Source organism: Microtus pennsylvanicus, chromosome 4, assembly GCF_037038515.1.
Source record: "Microtus pennsylvanicus isolate mMicPen1 chromosome 4, mMicPen1.hap1, whole genome shotgun sequence".
Classification (NCBI taxonomy): domain Eukaryota; kingdom Metazoa; phylum Chordata; class Mammalia; order Rodentia; family Cricetidae; genus Microtus; species Microtus pennsylvanicus.
Window position 1 is genome coordinate 125,806,652 of NC_134582.1, and position 20,967 is coordinate 125,827,618.

General features: G+C 37.8%; 1 protein-coding gene across 5 annotated transcripts in view; it reads left to right on the plus strand.

The window, feature by feature from the left end:
• Nucleotides 1-441: 441 nt before the first annotated feature.
• Celf2 (CUGBP Elav-like family member 2) overlaps nt 442-20,967 on the plus strand; it is an 829,031-nt gene continuing 808,505 nt past the window's right edge. For 2 of the 5 annotated variants that reach the window (XM_075970392.1, XM_075970404.1), the window contains exons 1-2: nt 442-533; nt 726-790. The gene's annotated coding sequence lies outside the window, so the exon portion shown is untranslated. Of the gene's footprint in view, nt 534-608; nt 791-20,967 lie in introns of those variants that run through there. The other 3 variants (XM_075970381.1, XM_075970390.1, XM_075970382.1) reach the window with 3 other exon arrangements.

Sequence of the window (20,967 nt, forward strand, 5' to 3'; positions counted from 1 at the left end):
TTTATTCCTTCTTAGAAGTTTCTGGTTCTCTTAAAAGCTTGGTCGTGGGTATGCTTTCACACATTGCAGACTCAAAAAAAAAAAAAGAAAGAAAGAAAGAAAAGAAAAAAGTCCAAAGAGAATTGAAAGCCTTTATAATTTTGATATGTCTTCTATTGTGTTCCTTGATGTGCCCATGCTTGTAATGTAAAGGAAAAGAGAGGAGAGAATGTGTTTTGGAGCAGGAGAAAGGAGACAGCAAGGAATACAAAACTTGACACAAGATAAATATTAGGAAAAAATATAATTACAATGATATTATAAAGATGGAATAAAAAACAAAGCAAAAACTGTAAGCAACCCCTCAACTACGTGTTATTAGCCCCCATGATAAGGAATGGCATGTGAGCGCCCGAAAAGGAGCTGCAGAACACCTTCCCGGTGGTGATGCTTAGTTGACAGGACAAGTGAGACCCAAACAGCAGACAGAATGGTCCCAGCATGCTGGCTGCCTTTTTGTGTTTGAACAGTGGCCGTCAGTCCCAGCCTTGCAGGTAATGGAACCCAGCGGGAAGAAGGGGCGGGACCCAGCGGTGCAGCCTGAACTGAGAGCAAATTTAAATTACTGAGTTTCCCCCCCTATTTTATTTTTCTACTCTCTGCGACAAACTGAAAAGATTCCAGCACGCTAATTTAACCACCCTGCTTCTTCTTCTCTGCCCCCCTCCCTGTCTCCCTGCTTCCAGGATAATTAAAAGAGAAACCTGTAAAAGCAACATTCCCGTGAGCGAGTTGGTGCTGCAACGTGCTGGTAAGAAAATGAATTTAATTTTTTAATCTTTTTTTTTCTTTTTTTGGATTTTCCTTTTTTTTTTTTTTAAGAGCTGAAGGCTTTGTCTCTCTAATGCTGTCATAAGCGAGGCTTCCCTGCTGTGAGGGGTTAGCTTGTAATGAAAAGGTATAATTGCCTGATATATGACCTCCGCGTCATACTTATAATAAGGAATAACCGCATCCCTCTCCACCCTGATGATGCTTGCCTCTGCTAACTGACTATTTGATGCCCAGCCGCAACCAGGCTGAGACTGCTCCACTCTGTCAAGGAGCCGTTTGGTGGTGTGGGGTTGGAGTTTCAGTGTCCTGTGAGAAGTCTTGACTTCCTCAAAGTTGCTGTCTGACAGGTGTTATTGTTTATTCTAATAGGACCCGGACCCATCATAACGTTTTGATGCTTACTTCTAAACCAGGAATTACAAAGATTAAACTTCTTTTGTTTTATGGAGCGGTCTAATTATCAGAGACTTCTGAATCCAGCTAATGAAAGACTAAGGCTACTGCTCTGTGGAGTGGCTTTAATCCCTTTTATCTGTAACTAGTCAGGAGTTCACGAGACAGACAGCTGTGAAGGAGAGCCTATATCGTTTGGTGACCTTGAACTTGAGATGCCAACTTGATTCTTTGAAAGGACAATTTTTAATTCAATCCAATTAAACTCAACAAGTATTTCTATACTCTGAAACTGCTTTGGAGAGCGCTGGTACCAGTTATTCTGTGATGAGGGAGAAATTCAAACTACACAGAGACCAGCTTCTTTCTCTGCCTTTAGAGCTGGCCTCTTACAATCTTCCTGAGTGCAGGACTGTTAGCTGTAGATAAAGACTCAAGGTTAGCTCTCCACAGAGTAGGACTTCCCTGCCTTGCATGGACATTTTGTTTGTGAATTTGTACCTGTTGCCTATATGTTTTAAATTATAGTTTAATGCTAAAGAGAAGAAAAGGATGGAAATATTACCACCATTGTCACTATTATCAAATACTATGCATGTTATTTCAAAGTACATTTCTACATACTAAGTATTGATCTTATGCAGATTTGAGTGGTTGAAACACAAGGACACACAGAAAGATTTAGACTTTCTGAGTCTGGTTTAGATCTGGGTCAAGAAACTTAGAAGTAAGGATTTTAAAATTTGTTCTTAAAATGCGTATAAAACATCAAGGAATAAAATTTGCTGTCTTCCGCTGTGCTTTATAAGCTGTAATATATTTTACTTAGTTTCAAAAAAAATGGATAAGCAGAAATAGGATGGGAGGCATTCAGAAGCAGTGGCTAGCAACTGCCTACCAAAATCTTTGCTAAAGACGATGTCTTCTATGGCTATTTGAAGGTTGTGTACCTTTACATCTTAGAGAGAGCGGAGCAGCACATACCCTGGTCTCTGTGGCTGTTCTGTCTAATTGTGTCACTCCTCCATTTAACAGCTCTAAACCTTGTCACCCTTGGGTCTTCACCAATGCCCCCAGACCACTTGAAATGTCTAAAGCGACCTCAGAGCATTAGGAAATGTCAACTGCTAAAATAATTTCTGTCTTTTTACAACAAGACAAAATGCTGTGTATGGAATAGTTCAGTTTTAGAAAAATCTGTTCTTCACCAGTAACTGTCTGTTAGCCGTGATTCAGTAATAATTGGAATAAACTGTTGCTCACTAACATGTAACTCACTCCGTAGTGACTTTCCATAGAATCTACGACTTGAAAGAGCTACCCAGAGATGCCTACATGTCAAACAACAATTTTGTGCTTTTCTTAATTGGAAAAAATAGAAAATCCATTTCTTTATAATTCTCTTTAAATTTTCAGATGTCCAAAGTCAGGGTCTTCTTTTTGTAAATTTCTGATTGAATGAGCAGTGCCACCAATGAGAACAAATGTCCGTAGGTCTCTCCAAAAGTCTCTACCTGGCACAACATGAGAGTAAGGTAGGATAAGTTCAACCTCCCCAGCTTCTCGTGTTAACAAGATTTGTAGCTAGCAATGCCGTTCTGTGTGTAGGCTGCCATCATACCTTATAGAACATCCTGGAAAGCCAGGAGTTTCATTGTGGCTCTCTGCCAATTCATGGATTCTGTAGGTTTCTGCAATTGAAGTGATGCCTTCCCACAATAATAAGATGCTGAATAACACTGAAGTCACCTTTGCCCTACCCATTTCCCCAACGGATAAAGAACCAGCAATAGCCCCAAGTTCTGATCCCTAAACAAAGATAATGTCAGAATGTCTTTTATTCTTCTCTGGCTGAAGGGCTGTAGCATGACAAATTCCAAGCTGAAACTCTCCCACAATGATTCTGCGTTTATCATTAGCTCTTGTGGCATGTGGGAATAGTTTACACCTTCTAATTGCACAGGTGTTGAAGCAGAAAACATTTGATGAAGAGAGTACACATTGTGACTTCTCACACCAACATAAGATGAAATCATCAGGGAAAGCAGAGCGAAACTCTAAAGACAGTATGAAAGCATAGGAATTGTGCCTCGTAGATATGATGGGACGTTTGCTAGATTTATTGGGAGGGGGTGGACTGACCATCAACCAAACAAGCAATATGTCCAAATCTGGAAGGAACAGAAAAAATGAAAAGGCTACACCTTGGCCAATAAAAGAATGCTAATGTAGTGAAAGACTACCTGGAGAATTAGTAAAAGTAATTTGATTAAGATTACCCTTTGTTCATTCAGCATTGTGATAGGTGATAAGAATATTAGCATTCTCACCTTCCCATATTTGCTTGGGTAATTTTTTTAATATCCTTGTATTCTCTCTCTCTCTCTCTCTCTCTCTGTGTGTGTGTGTGTGTGTGTGTGTGTGTGTGTGTGTGTGTGAGAGAGAGAGAGAGAGAGAGAGAGAGAGAGAGAGAGAGAGAGAGAGAGAGAGAGAGAGAGAGTGCATGCACATGCTTAAATTGCTGATTCAGGTTGTCTTAAAAACCTGTGTTTGCTAGATATAAAATAAAAGAAGCGAGAGCTACAGAGCTAAATGTAAGGAACTATGAACCCTCCTCTCTATGCTACCCATCAATTTTATTGTTGAATCTAACGAGGCTCTCATTTTTTAAAAGAGAGGCAAACTAGCCACATCCAAATAGTATAACTAACTTATTTTATCCCTGATATAAATGGGTAATTCCAATGAGAAGAAAGACGCAATTAAGGAGACCTTTTGGGCCCGTGGTCCAAACAAAGGAGAATTGTCTGTGAGTCTGTTACAGAACCTGCCGGCCACACCTGCACTGAGTTGGTGCAGGCTGATGCCCATATTTTGGTTTTGGACTCTTCCATGCCATTACTGACAGTGGAATAGCCCACAGGACCACAGAAAAACGTTACAGCAGAAGGCTGAGTGTAAACAAACAAGGGGTCCTGAATTCTGCTGGGTTGGCTCTTACAACCTAAGAGGGAAGGGCAGAGGTTTAAATTTTCCGTATACTGAACATTTGATAAGATCTCGTTGATAGACAGAAGTGGAAAATGTGCATTCAAACGAAAGTTTCCTAGTATCCCTATAGAGCCATTCTTTCCTCCATGCCTAGCCTCGGCTGTTTATCACTAAATTAATCTTCATTCTACACAGTATTAGGAGACCGGAATCACACACTTTATTGTGCCCTGCTTCTTTCACTTAGTGTAACACTTTTGAGAGTTCTAACTGCCCATTGTTGTAAAATAACATATCACTACAGGGGTAAACCACACATTTCTTCATCTATTCACCTGTCAGAAGCTGTCTGAATAGTTTCAGCATAGGAACTTTTGAAAGGCAAATCATAGAAGCATTGATATGCAAGTTTTTATGTGATTATGGATACCTATTTTCCTCATGAAAATACCTAGAAATGAAAATACTGGGTCATACAGTGAGAGCGTATTTACCTATATAAATAAGAAAATAAGCTGTTTTCTTATGATGGTTGTAAGATTTTCTGTTTCTCTAGCAGTGTGGGAGAGTTTCAGATGTGGAGTGTCTGTCATCAGGTGGGGTTGTAAGTCTTTTGGATTTCAGCCATTCAAGAGAGTGTGTAACAATGTCTGGCAGTGGTTTTGGCTAACATCGCCCTGGAAACTACTGATGTTGTGTTTCTTTGCATGATCCCATTGACTGATTTGGAAGTGTCTGTACAAGCCTAAGAAATATCCATTTTTAAAATCATACTAGGTAGATTCTCTTAAAATTTTGTTGTAAGCATTATTTCTACATCCTGTATAAAGGCCTCTTCTCATATATCTGCATGGGAAATACTTATCTCCCAAGATATGCTTTTTCCCATTGACTATAATGATTTGTCTCAAAGACAGTTTTATTTTAATACAAAATTTACCAGTGTTCCACACTGCCAACATACATTTTGAAAAGAGGATCTCTTGTAAACCAGGGTTCTAATCTCCCCATGTAACTGAGGATGACCTCAAACTTCTAATCCTCCATCACATCCTGAATGTTGGGATTGCAGGTGGGTGTCCAACATAATATTTACATACCTCATGCCTTTTCTGTTTCTTCACTTAAATACAACAAAAAGAGTTTTCTTCTGAGTTATGGTTTGTTTGTTTTTTGTTTGTTTGCTTGCTTTGAGACAGGGTCTAGTTCTCTAGATGTCCTGAATCTCTTCCCACAGAGTAGGAGGGGCTTAGTCATAACCTTCATCAGGAAAAGGCAGCCTGCTCAAGTTCCTCATCCGCTGAAAGAATTTTTCCAGTGAGGGATGCTATCCTTTGCATGCTGATAATATTTGCTAAAGCCCTGTGAGGGACTTTTGTGTCTCCATTCAGGAGAAAAGCTAGGTCGCATCTGTCCTTTGATGTGTCTGCTGTAGTAACAGTCTAAAAACAGTCTCAAAGCAGAGATGGGCAGGATTCCTTTCTTTCCTACTTCACAAACCATTTTGTGTCAAGTTAGAATTCAGTTCTCTCTCTAAATATTCGGCAGAATTCACAGGTAGGCTCTCCAGTCCTATAGTTTTCTTTGTGGGAAGACATGATTACAAATCCAGTTTCATCTCCAGGTCCCTTCGGTGATTTATGCTATTTAGAGAATTTGTGTATGTTACTTGAGTTATCATGATGTTGCTGTAGAATGTCTTAGTCTTTTCTTTGCATGTTACAAGTTGTAGAGTTACATCAATTCTCTCATTAACAATAGGTTTTCTAGTGCATTCTCCTTTTTTAAAAGCCAATCCAATTTCTGTTTGCCTCATAAAAAAAATTCTATGAACTCAGTGCCCTAAATAATACAGTCTTATTATTTTATAAGTCATGTATGTGTGTGTTGGTAGTTTTGGTGTATTTATCTAAACATGTGTAGGTGAAGGTACATTTGTGTGACAAGGATGTGAAAGCGAGATTTCTCCCATTATCAATCATTGCAAACATTGTATATTTGTAAGTGTGTGTGTGTGTGTGTGTGCTGTGCCTGTTTGCATGAGTCTGTAGATATGTGTGCACCTTGTGTGCTGAGGCCGGAGGTTAGCACAAGCATCTCTATTAGTCACTACCTACCTTTATTTTGAGACAGGGTTAGAACTCATCAATTCAGCGAGATTGGCTGATCATCAAACTCCAGGGATTCGTTTATCTTTGTTTCCTCGGGAAGAAGATTGCAGGCACACACCACAGTGCCCAGGTGTGTATCTGGGTGCTGAACAATCCAAACGCAGCCTTAGTACATAATTCCCTGAGGTACGAAGTATGATACAAGTCTCACCGGGCTAAAGTCGACTTATTCATAGCTCTTCCTTCCTTTCAAGGAATTCCAGGGAAGAACTCATTTCCTTGTAGCCATAAAGCTCATATCTGCCTGTTTCTTGGCTTCTAAAAGTCACACATTCTTTCTTTGCCTGTAGATTCCAACCCCTGCCCAAATCTTCAAAACTGGTAGAACTAAGTCACATTATCTGATTTCCTCTCCCTTAATAATCTCCCTATCAAAGGATCCAGTCTGCAATTCACATCAGTGAGAGTTTTTGTTTTATTTTTGTTTGTTTGGTTTTTTTGTTTGTTTCTTTCATTGTTGTTGTTCCTTTGCTATCTGAAGTCACGCATCTGAAGATTATAGGGGATTAGAGGAAAAACATTTGGGAATCCATTTTTTTTATTTTCATGGTTGTGGTTTATGTAATTTGTCTTTAGCGCTTTCTTCCTTTCACAGTATGTATAGTTAAGGCTATGAATTTCCCCCTTAAACTCCACTTTACCTGAATCTCACAAATTTACATTTATTTCATTAAAAATTAATTTCTAAATAATTTTGACTATTTCTTGTCTTCCATTGAATTTAGAAAAGTATATATCGATACTACAGATACTTGGTGATTTTCTAGATGTCTTTCTGTTACGAGTTTCTAATCTAGTTCTATTCTGCTTAGATAGTATATTCCATGAAGTCTTTGATACTTTTCCCAACACATTGCTTATCTTGGAGAAAACTCTTACTGTCCATAAATGGAATATGTACTTGAGAATCATTCTGTGCATTCTTCTGTGATTGCTACTTGTGCTCGTGGTCTCCTTATGATCATCCATTTTCTTACTAATTTGCTTCTTTGCCCCTCTCTGTCCTACTCTGGTTCAGAGAGTGTAATAGTTTCAGATGCACCATCACTTAGACATTTATCTTTTCCTCTGCTGGATTACCTCAAATTTTATTTCACATGTTTCTATGTACAAGTATTATGAGTTCATGTGTGTGCACATGTGTGTAGAAGCTCACATAGATGTGTTTATGTGCATGTGAAGACCAGAGGATAACCTCAGGTGGTTTCCCTTTAGTACCATCCAACTTGTTTTTTAGACAGTTTCTCACCAGCCTGGGACTCACTAAGTCCATTAGACTGGCAGACCAGAGCTCTAAGCACCCACACTGCTCCAGCCACCATGCAAGGCTTTGTTTTGCTAATGTAGATCCTGGGGATGTAACTCAGGTCTGCACACTTACACTGGAAGAACTTTATCAAATAAGCTCTCTGTGCAGGCCTTCTTGAGGTTGTTTGAAGATGTATTATTAAGCTTCTGTAAACTTATTATATGTTGCTACCATGCTAACTTCTATTCATTGTAGAACCTTATTCTCTTCTCCACTAGAATACCATCTTGCTTAGATTTTATCCCTGTTTAGCTTTAAAAAATTCCATTTCAATTTTTTTTGGGGGGGCGGTTCTAGTTATATTTTTGCATTATTTTTCTGTGATTACTTTAGGATTAAGCTGTACATTAAACTTAAGTTTCATCAAATATATTTAATTGAAAATCTATATCTATTGATCACCAACCTTTTGAACTATTTAATATGTACATATATGTGTGTGTGTGTAACATTTGCATACATTGTAAACTCATCAGTAAGTTAGTTTATTGTTTACTTTCAATTCACTCATTCTTTTAAAGAACTTAATAAAATAATTTTATGGAACCTGAACTTCCGAATCTGGGGAGAAGCTGAGCCACTTAGTAAAATGCTGTCATCATTTTTGTTTCCTTCCCTCTGTAAGCATTAATTGCTATCTTAAAACTTAACATATTCTCCCATCAACTCTTAGGGCCCCGTGTATTTGCTTTAATCGTGTTTCCACTGTCTTCCAAACGGGGTAATCAGTGTCGATGTATCTTTAAGGTTGTTAAGTCTTTAACATTTCCAATCTGCTCGTTATCCCTGATGAACTTTCATTTTATTGAACGTTTCAGTTATTTTGTTTCTCCCATTTATTTATTTAAATTCCCTTAAGTTGTCAATTAGGACCTCAAACTTCTTTTAATTCTTTGAAATTCCTTGAAAATGTTTTGTCAGATAAATCTAGCTCCTGAGACTACTGGAAGTCATATCCTATGTCCTGTCTTTGCTTCTTTTTTGTGTGTCTGGTAAGTTTTTGTTATAAACTGGTTGTTACGATGTATTTCTGTGATATGGATCTGGTAGAGTTTCAAAAGTCTTTGCATTTTTATCCCATGCTTCGGTTTTCTTGGACGAGACTGACCTGTCTATCTTCCATGTGCTGTACAGTCCACCACTGATGTTTTTTCTCAGTTACCAGCTTCTCAGTATGGCTTTTATCGTTAGTGGGCTCCTGGAGGTCTTCCCTGGGCGTGTGTTAAACATGCCATGTTCAGGGGTTCATCTTTCTTCAGCCTTGGCTGGTCTTGGTTTCTTGTACTGATTTTCTAAATCCAGATGCTTTAGTTATAGCCCCTGGATCTTGCTTTTGACACTTTCAACCCACATGGCCAGTTTCCTACTGGCTATGCATCGCACAATTAGAAAGTGTTTTTAGCTTAAAGAGAATAAAATTTACATATTTTGTCTCCTGAATCTTCTCGGGAATACATTTACCTCTGATCTCTTCCCACTTTGTATCGGGACTCAAATGTCTACTGCACATGAATAATTTCTCCACCTTCCAAAGACTGTGGCTTTCCTCTAGAGTTATCTTGATCTTTGAGGCTTCATCTTCCCATTTGGCAGCCTCATACTCAGATTTCTGTCAGTATTTACCAACCAGGATTTGTTTTTCCACTACCATTGCCATGGGTATTGGGCAATAGCCTTAATCTATAAACTTGTAATCTACACCCTGTGAATTCCTTCTTAAAGAACTTTGGGAAAGTTCTTCTACCTTTAGATGTACACCACTCTCTTCAAACTACTAGGACCATTTTGTATTTTATCAGTCTTCATAATTGCAGAAGGTTTGCACAGTTTGTGACTCCATTGACTTTTGTAGAGATATTGATATACAACTGATATAAGTGTGCCACATAAATAAATAAAATTTCTTCAAGTCATTTTTCTCTCCCAAGCTCACTAATCTCAAGCTTACCTTCTGGTTACTACACTTAATTCATTATTAAATGGATGACATATTCTCATTGCATTTTAAGATCTAGAAGTCATGAGGACACCCATTATTTTAAATAATTAATAAATACTAATAAAAAATAATTGGGAGCATTGAATTCTATAAAAACCTTATCTAAAATGCTTTGGATAAGCCACCTTTCCTGAGTATGCTAATTAATACTGAGTGTCTGTTTGTCTAGATTCAGAATCATGTTGGAAATGTTCCTTTGGTATGTCTGTGAGCACATTTCTAGGGAGATTTAAAGAAGAAAGACCCACCCTGACTGTAGGCAGCACTACTTCACAGCCTGGAATCCCAGATTAAATAAAAAGTAAGAAAGGAAAAGGTAACTGAGTACCATTGTTCATAACTCTCTACTTTTTACCTAGAGCTGGAATGTGACCTGCGGCCCAGTCACAGACATCATGCTTACTCTATTACTTGGGATTTGGAATTGTGACTCCAAAACCTGTTAGTCCAAACAATCGTTCACCCCCTTTCAGGAATTTGGTAACAGTAGTGAATAAATTAACTAGCACAATGAGCTTCGTTCTGCTGTGGAACAAACTGATGAAATTCTAGCTCAGTCATCTATTGATTCCAAAGACTCCATCAATAATGATGTCATAAGTGTATGATGCCCTATAAACCATATGTACTTACATCATCAGTTGTCTGTTTCTACTCTTCATTTTGGAGTTCAAACAGTGGCTTATTAGACAATATAAATCTCATAGGAATTTTCACTCATCAAATAAATATTATTTACAACCATAACTAAGAAGCATACATTTAAGAATCTTCATTGGCATAAGTTAAAAAGTACAGTTTCTGTTCATAAGAAAATTGTCGTGAAAAAATCCTGCTCCCTACATCTTTGAACACTATAGTGAATTAAAGTGTAAACTCAACAGCCAGGAAAAAATATTATTGATAATCTCCATAATCTCACAATGTGAACTATTTGGAAAAGAGCTGTTGCAGATGTAATTAGTTAAGACTATATTGAAGTAAGGTTGGCCCTTAATCTAAAATGGTGCTCCTCAAATATCCACATAAAGACAGACACAGAGGCATTTGGATTCGAGTGCCCTAGGACAGTAAGGCAGAGGCCAGAGTCATGTCTATGCGCACTAAGAAAAGCCTGAACTGCTACTTAATTATCAGAAACAAGAAAGAAATCCCTACAGGCTTCAGAGGGAGAACCGCAATTTTATTGTGAACTTCTAACCTCCAAAGTTGTGATACATTGGATTTCTCTTGTTTTAAGTCACCTAGTTTGTGATAATATTTTATATCAACTCATATATTGGTATTGTTGCCAGACAGACATATAACAAGTTTTAGAGAAACAAAACAATGGTTTATTGTGCAACTTATAAAGGGGGAAAAAATAAAATCTTGGCGAGAAGTGATGTATTCCATAGCATGGTGCCGGAATATTTGGCTGCTCTTCAGTTTTGTTTTGCTTTTTAAATATCATTGCTATTTTTTAATATCGTTGTTGTACTTTTGGTCAATCATTTTTGTAAAACAGGCTCAGGAGAATCATTAAGTCATTGAAAGGAAAACTGAGACTACATATCAGTAAATTCTTTGTTTAGAGTCACATACTGACTTCTTGGAAATGCTGTATAAGGGAGTAGTAAACGACCACCTTCATTCTTATTTTGTCTTCAACAGTAAATTAGAGTCATTAAATATTAAATATTTGAACTAAAGCACTGGTTCTTGGGCAGTTGGAGCAATTTCTCGGTGTTTCAGAGCACTGTCTGCTCTTGTAGAGAACCTGGGTTTGACTCCCAGCACCTACAGGGCAGCTCACAACTGCTTGTAACTACAATCCCAGATGTCAGACACCTTCTTCTGGCCTTTGTGATCAATGTAAAATACCCAAACCAGCAAAATAAATTAGAGAACAAAACATAAAACATTAATTCTTAACAATTATTTCAACATCTAAAGTAAAAAGCTTTCGAATTAGATAAACCAAGCATTGTGTCTTAGAGAGTTTTCGTGGTTGCAATTCTCATTTTTGTAGCAGTTCTATTTTCTATACAGGTATCAAGGAAGGTTTCCCTGAGTAAGGTACAATTCGGTTCTAGAATGGTCTTAGAAAATTATGGGGTATTCTGAGAAATAGTATCCAAGGACAAAAGAAATCAGTATACAAATGGCAAAAGTTTACAGAAAAATGAACTTAGCATGGTTATGTTATATCAGAAAGTATACGGGAAAGAAAACCCATTGACCTCATGACCAGGAAATGAAAGAGAAAAAGGTAAAGCCTGAGATAATACTAACATTTTGATGATCTTAACCCCAACGACCAAAAGATCTTCCATTCTGTCCACTTCTTGAAGGTTCTAGTGTCTCTGAAGAGCACAAAGGTGAAGATCATGCCTCTGAGAAGTGGGCATTTATAAGACACTATAGACCAACGCCACAGTGGCATGCAAATAACTAAATACATGTCAACAAAATATCATTTATGAACATGAAGATTTGAATTATGTGTAATTTTTTAAATAGCAACTATTTAAAAACTGAAAGATATAGTGAGAAATTATCTTTCCACCCACTATGGTAAAAACTTGCAGGGCATGGACCCTGCAGAAAAAGTTCTCTGAGAGGAAATCAGATAATGAAGATGAACATGGCATCTCTGTAATAACAGACTTTAGAGGAGATGTGTATGGCCAAAGGGTAACAGCTAGGTTAGTCATGGCAAACGTGGGGGAGCAGAGCTAAGATATCAGTTATGGAGGTAAAGAGACGGGCCAGCCCTGAGACATCCCTGAAAAGTCGATCTAAGACCATTTCCTAGTAGGTTGGGAATGGTGCTGACAACACAAAAATCAAGAGGAAGACAATTTGTAGAAAAGCAAGAGTCCAAATACAAATGTTGAAATTCCAGGAAGTAACTGAAGGTTTTTCTTGACAGAAAGAAACCTTATGTATTTTAAACTATTCTTTATCATATTTCTGGTGAACCATTTTTATGAGCATATGTAAAGGACTGCCCTACATTTCTCTATAGCTCTGGTTTTCTCTGTAATGTTGAAATAAGGTAGGTAACTGGTATGAATTCTGAAAATGAAGCAGGTAGGCATATGGAAATCACGGACATTTCTCAGTAGGATCCTATATATTCCTAAAAGTCCCATCCTGTGAATTCTGTCCTCAGGAACTTTGACCAAAACCTTTTGATATACCAATCTGTCTCAGTCTCGCCCTTCTGAATGTGGATATGGAAAAAGGCCGCAGTACTGAGCTGCCAATGCCTCTGCTGGAGGAGCGGGTCAGGTACTTATGCTTGGCCACTGGGCGGAGAGACAGCCAGTAACATAATTGTGTCTTTCTGCTTCCAGACCCGCTTCTCAGGGTAGCATCCTGTCTATAGAGAAAGAAAAATGTAATTATATAATTTGAGGACCTCTTTCTGGGCAGCAGATGTTGAACAAATCTATGTATTGGTAGAAGGACAAAGAACACATTGTGTAGTAATTAAAACATTTTCGTCCTAAACTCATATGCTCAATGTATGTTGTATTCATAGGTAATTTGAGGCTAACAGAAAGTGCCCCTCATTGCTTAACACTTTGTTCAGACCTTCACTGTAATTTTTATGCATAAAAGGCTTAACTTTTAAATAATGAACCTTAAACTCCCAATTTTATGCAATTAAGATGATGGAATGCATTTTTCTTTGAGTAGTCAGACATTTTCTTCCTTTTATTCTTTTGTGAATTCCACTTTGAAGCTGTTTAGCTCTTTCTTTTGTAATGGTTGTTGACAATTGCCTTTTATTTTGTGTACCATCACTTCTGAGTCACTTTGGCACCTGACTCTGCTAACGCTCACTGTGGTTTGCCGCTTGCTGCTACCAAGACTGCTGGGATTTTGTTCTCTTAAATATGAGTTCCAAGGAAGAGAGTTGGTTAGCACAGATTAGTATAGCGCAATTAACAACCTGGGGTTTCTCAAACATAAAGACATTCTGAAAAAAAAAATCACAGATTCCCAACCTGTTTTAGGGTCTTGCCACTCATATGTACAGGGAAGGTTATTGAACGATCTATGACTCCACCTTCTCATTTTACTTTAAACAGCCATTTTAACTCAAATGCAAGCAGTTCCAAGTTGGAATGTTTGAACTTTACCACCAAGAATTGTTATAAGTTAGTCTGGTACAGAATCATAGTTGAATGTAAAAGCTGCCTCTATTATCAAGCTGTGAACTCAATACTATGACGATGCATGGTTAATTATTAGTGTCAACTCAGATAGATTTAAGATTCCTTAGAGTACGTACCTTTGGGTACTTCTGTGAAAATGTTTCCAGAAAAGAGTTACTGAGGGGGTTGATTCTCTTCCTCCTAGTGACTACCGTCTCAGATAAAGAAAAGAAAAAAATGAGAAGACCAGCAGAAAACCAACATTCCCCTCTGTCTATTTCCTGGATGTTTATGTGATGTGATAAGCTGTTGTATGCCTCCAAATCATAAAGTCACTTGCTGCCACGCCTTCCCCACCATAGGGTGCCAGTTCCTCTCAAACAAAAAGTCAAAACAAATCGTTTTTTCCTTAAGTTGCTGTTTGTATGGTATTTGGTGATAGTGACCAGAAAAGTAACTAATATAGATGCCATGAAGAAAGGAATTAAATTAATTTCATCTGACTGAAGTTCTAACATCAGGTCAGAGAAAATGTTACTGAAGTGAGTTCTCTCATCCCTTGTAGGATCCAGCCATTGACCTCAGGATACGGAGCTTGGCAGCAAGTGTCTTTATCTGCTGAGCAAACTTGCTGGTCCATTTTATGTTAGTTAGACCTTAAACTGGAGGAATATATACTGTATCAAGTGATGGGTCTGAGAATAAGGACCAGTCAGTGTCCTTAAGCTGTCTGTCCTCAATGGAAAGCTCAAGCTGCCTTTCCATCCTGCTCCCCATGAGATGGAGAAAATGAGTACATTTAGCATATTAAAAGATAAGGTTGTTCACCATAATGGGGAAATGAATGTAAAGCTTTTGCCACCTTCAGCCTGGCCCTGCCCTTGGCTTAGAATGTTGGGTATGCCTGCTGAAATGCAATGTGTGAGTTTAGAAGTACCAAGTCTATCTGATTCAGACACATCAGAGTCATAGCAAAGTAGACTGAGAAAATGGATGACGACCTGGCGAACCTTCTGACATCTGTGACTGTTGACATCATCCCTCTTCATTCTAAACCCCCATCAGTCCCAGCTCTAGAAAACAGACTCCATGTTTTCTCAGCAGAGCACTTAATGGACCCCATACTTCAGCCTAGTAGGATGAATAGGCTCGCAGCCTGCTTTTCAGATGGCCCTTAAACTAAGCATGTGTTTACCTTTTAAACAGAAAACAGAAGGAGGGAGGGAGAAAAGAGGACACCAGGGGAAGGAGAGAGATGAAGGGCACAGTGTAATTCTATCACTAGTTAGGACTGTATCTTTATGGAGGGTCCCATCAACCTCTGAATATTGGATATTATTTTACTAAAAGTAACAGCTCCACAAAGAGATCACACATACAACATGCAAGAGTGTTGGTGGCCACAGACCATCCGGCATACAATTTCATCCTACAGATATGTGATTGACACTGAGGTTGGCATAGTTACCTATCATTACAAGTCACTGAGTCATCATCCAACATCAACTAAAAATGTCACCAAATTTCAAGTTCCTTAGAACAGTTTCCATTTGTACCTTTATTTCTTTTTATTATTTTAGGTCAGTCTCTTTTTATTTTTCATTTTTACTGCTTAAAGTGATTTTTAAATTTTAATATGTTTTGATCATATTCTTTCCCTCTACATAGTCCTTCCTGATCCTCTCCCCATCCCCATTCAACTTTAAGGTCTTTCCTACAAATCAAACAAAAACCCAATACAACAGTAGCCCCCCCACACACACAAGCCAAGAAAACAAAATAAAAACCATACCCAGAACAGAAAAAAAAACTATAACCAAATAAAAGCGCACACACAAACACACTCAATAATAATAATAACTTTAAAGTCCATTTTATGTTGAAATGAAATCAGGAGCTCTCTACTGCATGACATACTAGTTTTAGACTTCAAATCCACTGCATTGGTCTTCCCAGGTTATAGTTCCTTATAATAAAGCCCTCTATGATGTCACAACAATATACTTTGGAGTCATGCTTGAATCAAACAAGTTATAAAAAGATCTTTGCTATTACAGCTCTTATATGATTACCACTAGAGGCATTCACCCAAGTCTTAAGTACCAGCTTGACTAAACTCAATCCGCACATTGTACTTTGCATCATAAGGTAGCCATCCACTTTCTCCCATGTGACTTATGTTCATTGTGATCCAAACATTCACCTGAAATTTGTAGTTCAGAAGGAAGGGACATACTACCCACATGTTTCCTTCTACAGTTATTGCTTTTAGACCTAATTTTGGATTGAACAACAAGAACAAAAAACAATATTAGGCCCCCTCTAAATTTGTCAAAATGTAAAATCATAGCCTCATGCTTATCACAGGAAATATGTGTCTTTTTAAAACTCATTATGAATGCAGTGCACGAGAAATAATTTCTTAAATCAGAATTATGGAGGTGAAACCCATTCAGAGACAGTAGTTCTGTAATTCCTGGACACAGTTGAAGTGAATTGTCTTTGACTCTAGACACTTCTGGAAGCCAATATACATCAACAGTTCTGGCTGGACAACTTCGCTTTTGAAAACATTCCCAGTGAACTGTTAATAAGGTGCTATTTTATCTGGATAGGGAGCATGAAAAGGGTAAATGAACAAGGAAGAAAAGGAAGGCTTTGATTCTATTTGGTGACGACTGCTTAAAATAGAAAGGTTTCATAGTCATTTGAAAAACGTTTAATTGAATTGAAAGAGAGAAAGTGTGTGTGTGTGTGTGTGTGTGTGTGTGTGTGTGTGTGTGTGTGTGTGAGTGTAAGCACAACTCTTGGCTCTTGGCAGGCTATCCTTCCTGACACCTAGCAGGATGCAGTGCAGACCATCAAGCCTGTGTATAAGCACCCCCACCTGCCAAGGCATCTTGGTTTCTCTGGATTTTGTAGCCTTTTTGTAATCCCCTTCACATTCTCATGCTCCTCTTCACCCAGGCTCAACATAGGTATCAGGAAACATTCCAACCTCACATACATCAAAGAAATGTAAAATTCTTTCAACACCTTCTCATGTTGGTGACTTGATTCTCCTGGAAATGTATAACTGGGCCAGCAGGATATAGGAAGAAAAAAAAACGATAGCATAATTTTGTTCTGAAATCTTAAACTCCAGTGTGAAGATTCCCCTTGCCCCTTTTGATTGTAAATTGTTGACTCAGTTCTATAGTATGAGTGAAATCATGCAAATGCTAAACTTCATTCTCCTTCAATAACTTCAAATAATAATTTGCTGATGGAAGCATGGCTTAGTACATGAAATGATCTAGATTCAAGTCTCATTGATTTTGTGGAAGGTCTGCATAGAGAGGATTCCACTTGGAAATTGTTGATTATATATATTTATACTTTTGAGTTTATCAGGAAACAGTCTTTTAGGAGAGATGTCCCTGAAATATGCAGTACACATTTTCCCTTTGTTTGCGTCATTGTAAATTATCCCTTATGCATCAAGTATGTGTAACATACATTTGGCTTCATTTCTAATGACATTTTTAAAATTTACTCTTTAAAATACAAATAACGTTGATTACAGAAAAGCATTTAGCAAATTAAGTTGATAGCATGAATTTTCTATTAATGTTAACAGATATTGACTACAAATAATATGTCAATATAAGAACTGTAGATCAAACAGTCTTTTAAAGGTTTGGTGGTGCACATCTTTAATCATATCAGTCAGGAAGCAAAGGCAAAAAAAAAATCTCTGTGAGTTCAAGGCTAACATGGTTTACAAAGTCAGTTTTGGGCCAGTCAAAATTATACGAACCCTGTCTCAAAAAAAGAAGAATAACAAAAAAAAATCTCTTTTTATTACCAAACTTCAGGTAATGTTGGGTATGCTGAAGGGCACTGTAATGTTCAAGCCAAATAGAACATTTACTATATTCACCCTAGTCAGAACAAGATAATTTTTAAATGAAAGTACATTAATTAAACTTTTAATTTTCTATATTTTTGATGTTTTGATACAAGAAAGTTTCTGTTGATCCTATAGACTGCCTTTCTCCAAGCTAATTCCCCAGAATTTTATTTAAAAGATCTTTGATAGGAGACATGCACAGCACAACCCATGGCAACAGGCAACAGGCTGGAGTAAGTGTACACACATCTAGACATGTGTGTACAAGGAAGTCTATGTGGAAGCTGGAAAATACTTAATATTGGTCATCTTCAAGATATAAAGCAGTCATATTTCTTTGCCTTGTAATAAAATCAACTACTTTAAGGGGGTTATCTATCCCTATGTTTTCTCTCAAACTTAATGTTATAATGAAATATAAATGGAGACCAGCTCTCTTTATGATCAATTTCACTCTTTATACTTCTATCTACCAGGCTGTTCCCCAGACGTGTTTGTCAATTAGATACTAAAAATGTTTCTCTAGAAATAAAGCACATTGCTCTGTAGTGGTTGATGAATATCTTAAATGTCACCATTGAACCTTCATCCAGCAAATGATGGAAACAAAGACAGAGACCCGCAATGGAGCACTGGACTGAGCTCCCAAAGACCAGTTGAAGAGTGAGAGGAGTGAGAATATGAGTAAACAGGTCATGACCATGATGGGGGGGTACCCAACGAAACACTTTACCTAAGCTAATGGGAGCTCACCAACTCTAGTTGGACAAGGAAGGAACAATCATAGGACCAAGCTAGACACTCTGATTGTGGGTGACAGTTGGATGGCTGGAGTAGACTGCAGGGCCACCGGCACTGGCACCAGGAATTTTCTTTACTGCTTGTACTGGCTTTTTGGGAACCCATTCTCTTTTGATGTATACCTTACTCAACCTAGACATAGTAGGGAGGACCTTGGATCTTCCCCAAAGCAATATCCCTTATCCTCTCTGAAGAGTGGATGGGGAGGTGAAGTGGGGGAGGGAGTGAGGGACGGAATGGGAGGAAAAGAGGGAGTGGGAATTGGGTTTGGTATATATAATAAAAAAAGATAGCTTGTTTTCTTTTAAAAAAAACCTTAAAGTAATTAAAAATATTCTATGAAGAGCATAAGTTTTCTCAAGTCCTATAAGCTACAAAACTGTATTCCTCACAAATGTTCTTGGCTGCTCGGGTGGGTTAGAAATATAAACATTTCCCAGGTATACATAAAGCTGACAATGTTTATCCATGTTCATACCAAAAATATTCCATCAGGTAAAGAATCTAAAAGAAATGAACATAGCAACTAAAAGCCATAAGTCATACAGCACCATTCTTGAATAGCAGGCACCCTTAGTAATAAGGCAGGCAGTATCCTGACTTCCTTGATGTGGGCTTTATTTGTTCTTACATTCCTAAATAGCCACAGGAATAAGTTAGCTTTCAGATGCAAATATCCCTTTTGTTGAAATCCTCTGTGCAGATAAGTTTCTCAGTAAATGCTTTATGAGAAGTTGTGCCTCATCCCTCTTTATGGACTTTCTCTAATGCTACCAGGAATTGCCCTCTAGGGACACTCCGACATTTCACAAGGTGTGCCAGGGGGATTGCCCTTTCATACGAGTCAACTCTCTAGTCAGTCGTTGGTAATAGATTAAATTACCCCGACTATCATTTCTAAGTCTTATTGTTGAGATACACTTCATGTTGTTATAGTATCATCTTTATGAAAACAATTACAGCCATGATGAAGTGCACCAGTGCTCTGGATGTAAAGCTACAGCTGCCCAGAGGTGGCAGGATGCTGGTTTCGCAGTTCCGTTAAATGTTTTCTCTCATTAACGAATTTCCACATACTTATTTCAGATATACACGTTTCACTTTTGCAACTGGGTCTGCGGTGGAAGTACTTGCCCACCTAACTCGTTTCTTTGTAAAGCTTGAGATACTGCTTTTCTTCCAAACTTGTCTTTAGGTCACATGTGTGGGCAATCAGACAACTATGTACAGGCTGGCTGGCCTTCAGAGAGCAATCTGATGGATAATTCCTCTTAAAGAATTATGAAGGGGAAATTGTTCTTTCTTCATGCAGTGAGAGAAAATCAACTGTGTTCTATTTGTGGCAGCCACAGCTTTATATTAGCAATGTTCGCAACACACCCACCTTGTGAGACATTAGGAAGGTGAACAGAACCATTTTTGCAGAATTCTTTGTGTTTATGTAGCATCTCTTCCCAGAATACTCCCAGGGGTGTTGTGGTGATTTTCACTGGAGTTAACAGCCTCTGTACTATTCATTTCTAAAATAGGCCTAAGAGTACAAGGCAGGGCCCTACAACCTCATCATAACCAAGATGAATAGGAGAGGCTTACTTGCATGCAGCATAAACTCTGATGGTTTCAATGCGGAGAGATAAAAGCAAACACGTGAAATCAGCCCTCTCATGGTTAGGAACTTCACAGTTCTGTACTTGGCAAGTATAAGACAGAATGCACCATTATAAAATGAGTTAATTGTTTATATTAGAAAGTGGAGTGAGTTTTGAATTATAGAGACACAAAATAGCCACATTTGATATTTATGATTTTAAATAGCTGTTCCAATATTATGAGCTCATGTCTACCAGAAAGACCCAAGACTTTGAAACACAGGAATAGAATGGCAAACAAGGAAGTGGGGATTCTAATCCATCTTGCCACTAAATCTGCTCTAAGCAAGGCACTAAGAGCAACAATGGTGATCAGATGACAAGAGCACAGCAGTGAAGAACTAATGGCTTCTCCTCTCTTGTTTGATATTTAAGCACAAAGAACACACACACACAGAGGGGGACAGGTAGAGGAGGACACACACACACACTCTCACTATTACATACTGGCTATATACTGTTCTTTGTTTTATACTATAAAACATTTTATACTATAAAACATTTAGAAAGCACTATAAATAAATGACCCTGAGTGTGGTGCCTGGGTACTTTAAAAGATGTTGAAATAACAACTATACCATTTAACTAAAAATTATAAAATAATCTATCTTATTCACATTTATTTCAAATTATTATGTCATGACTAAGATCTTACAATAAAAACAAAATAAAAGAATAATGATGGTCTCTATGCATAATGATTTAAGCTGTGCAGGAGTGTACTTGCATAAGATTGTTCAATGTAAAAGTAAGAAACTTCAATTAAATATGTCATATTTGCTATATAAATATAATAAAATT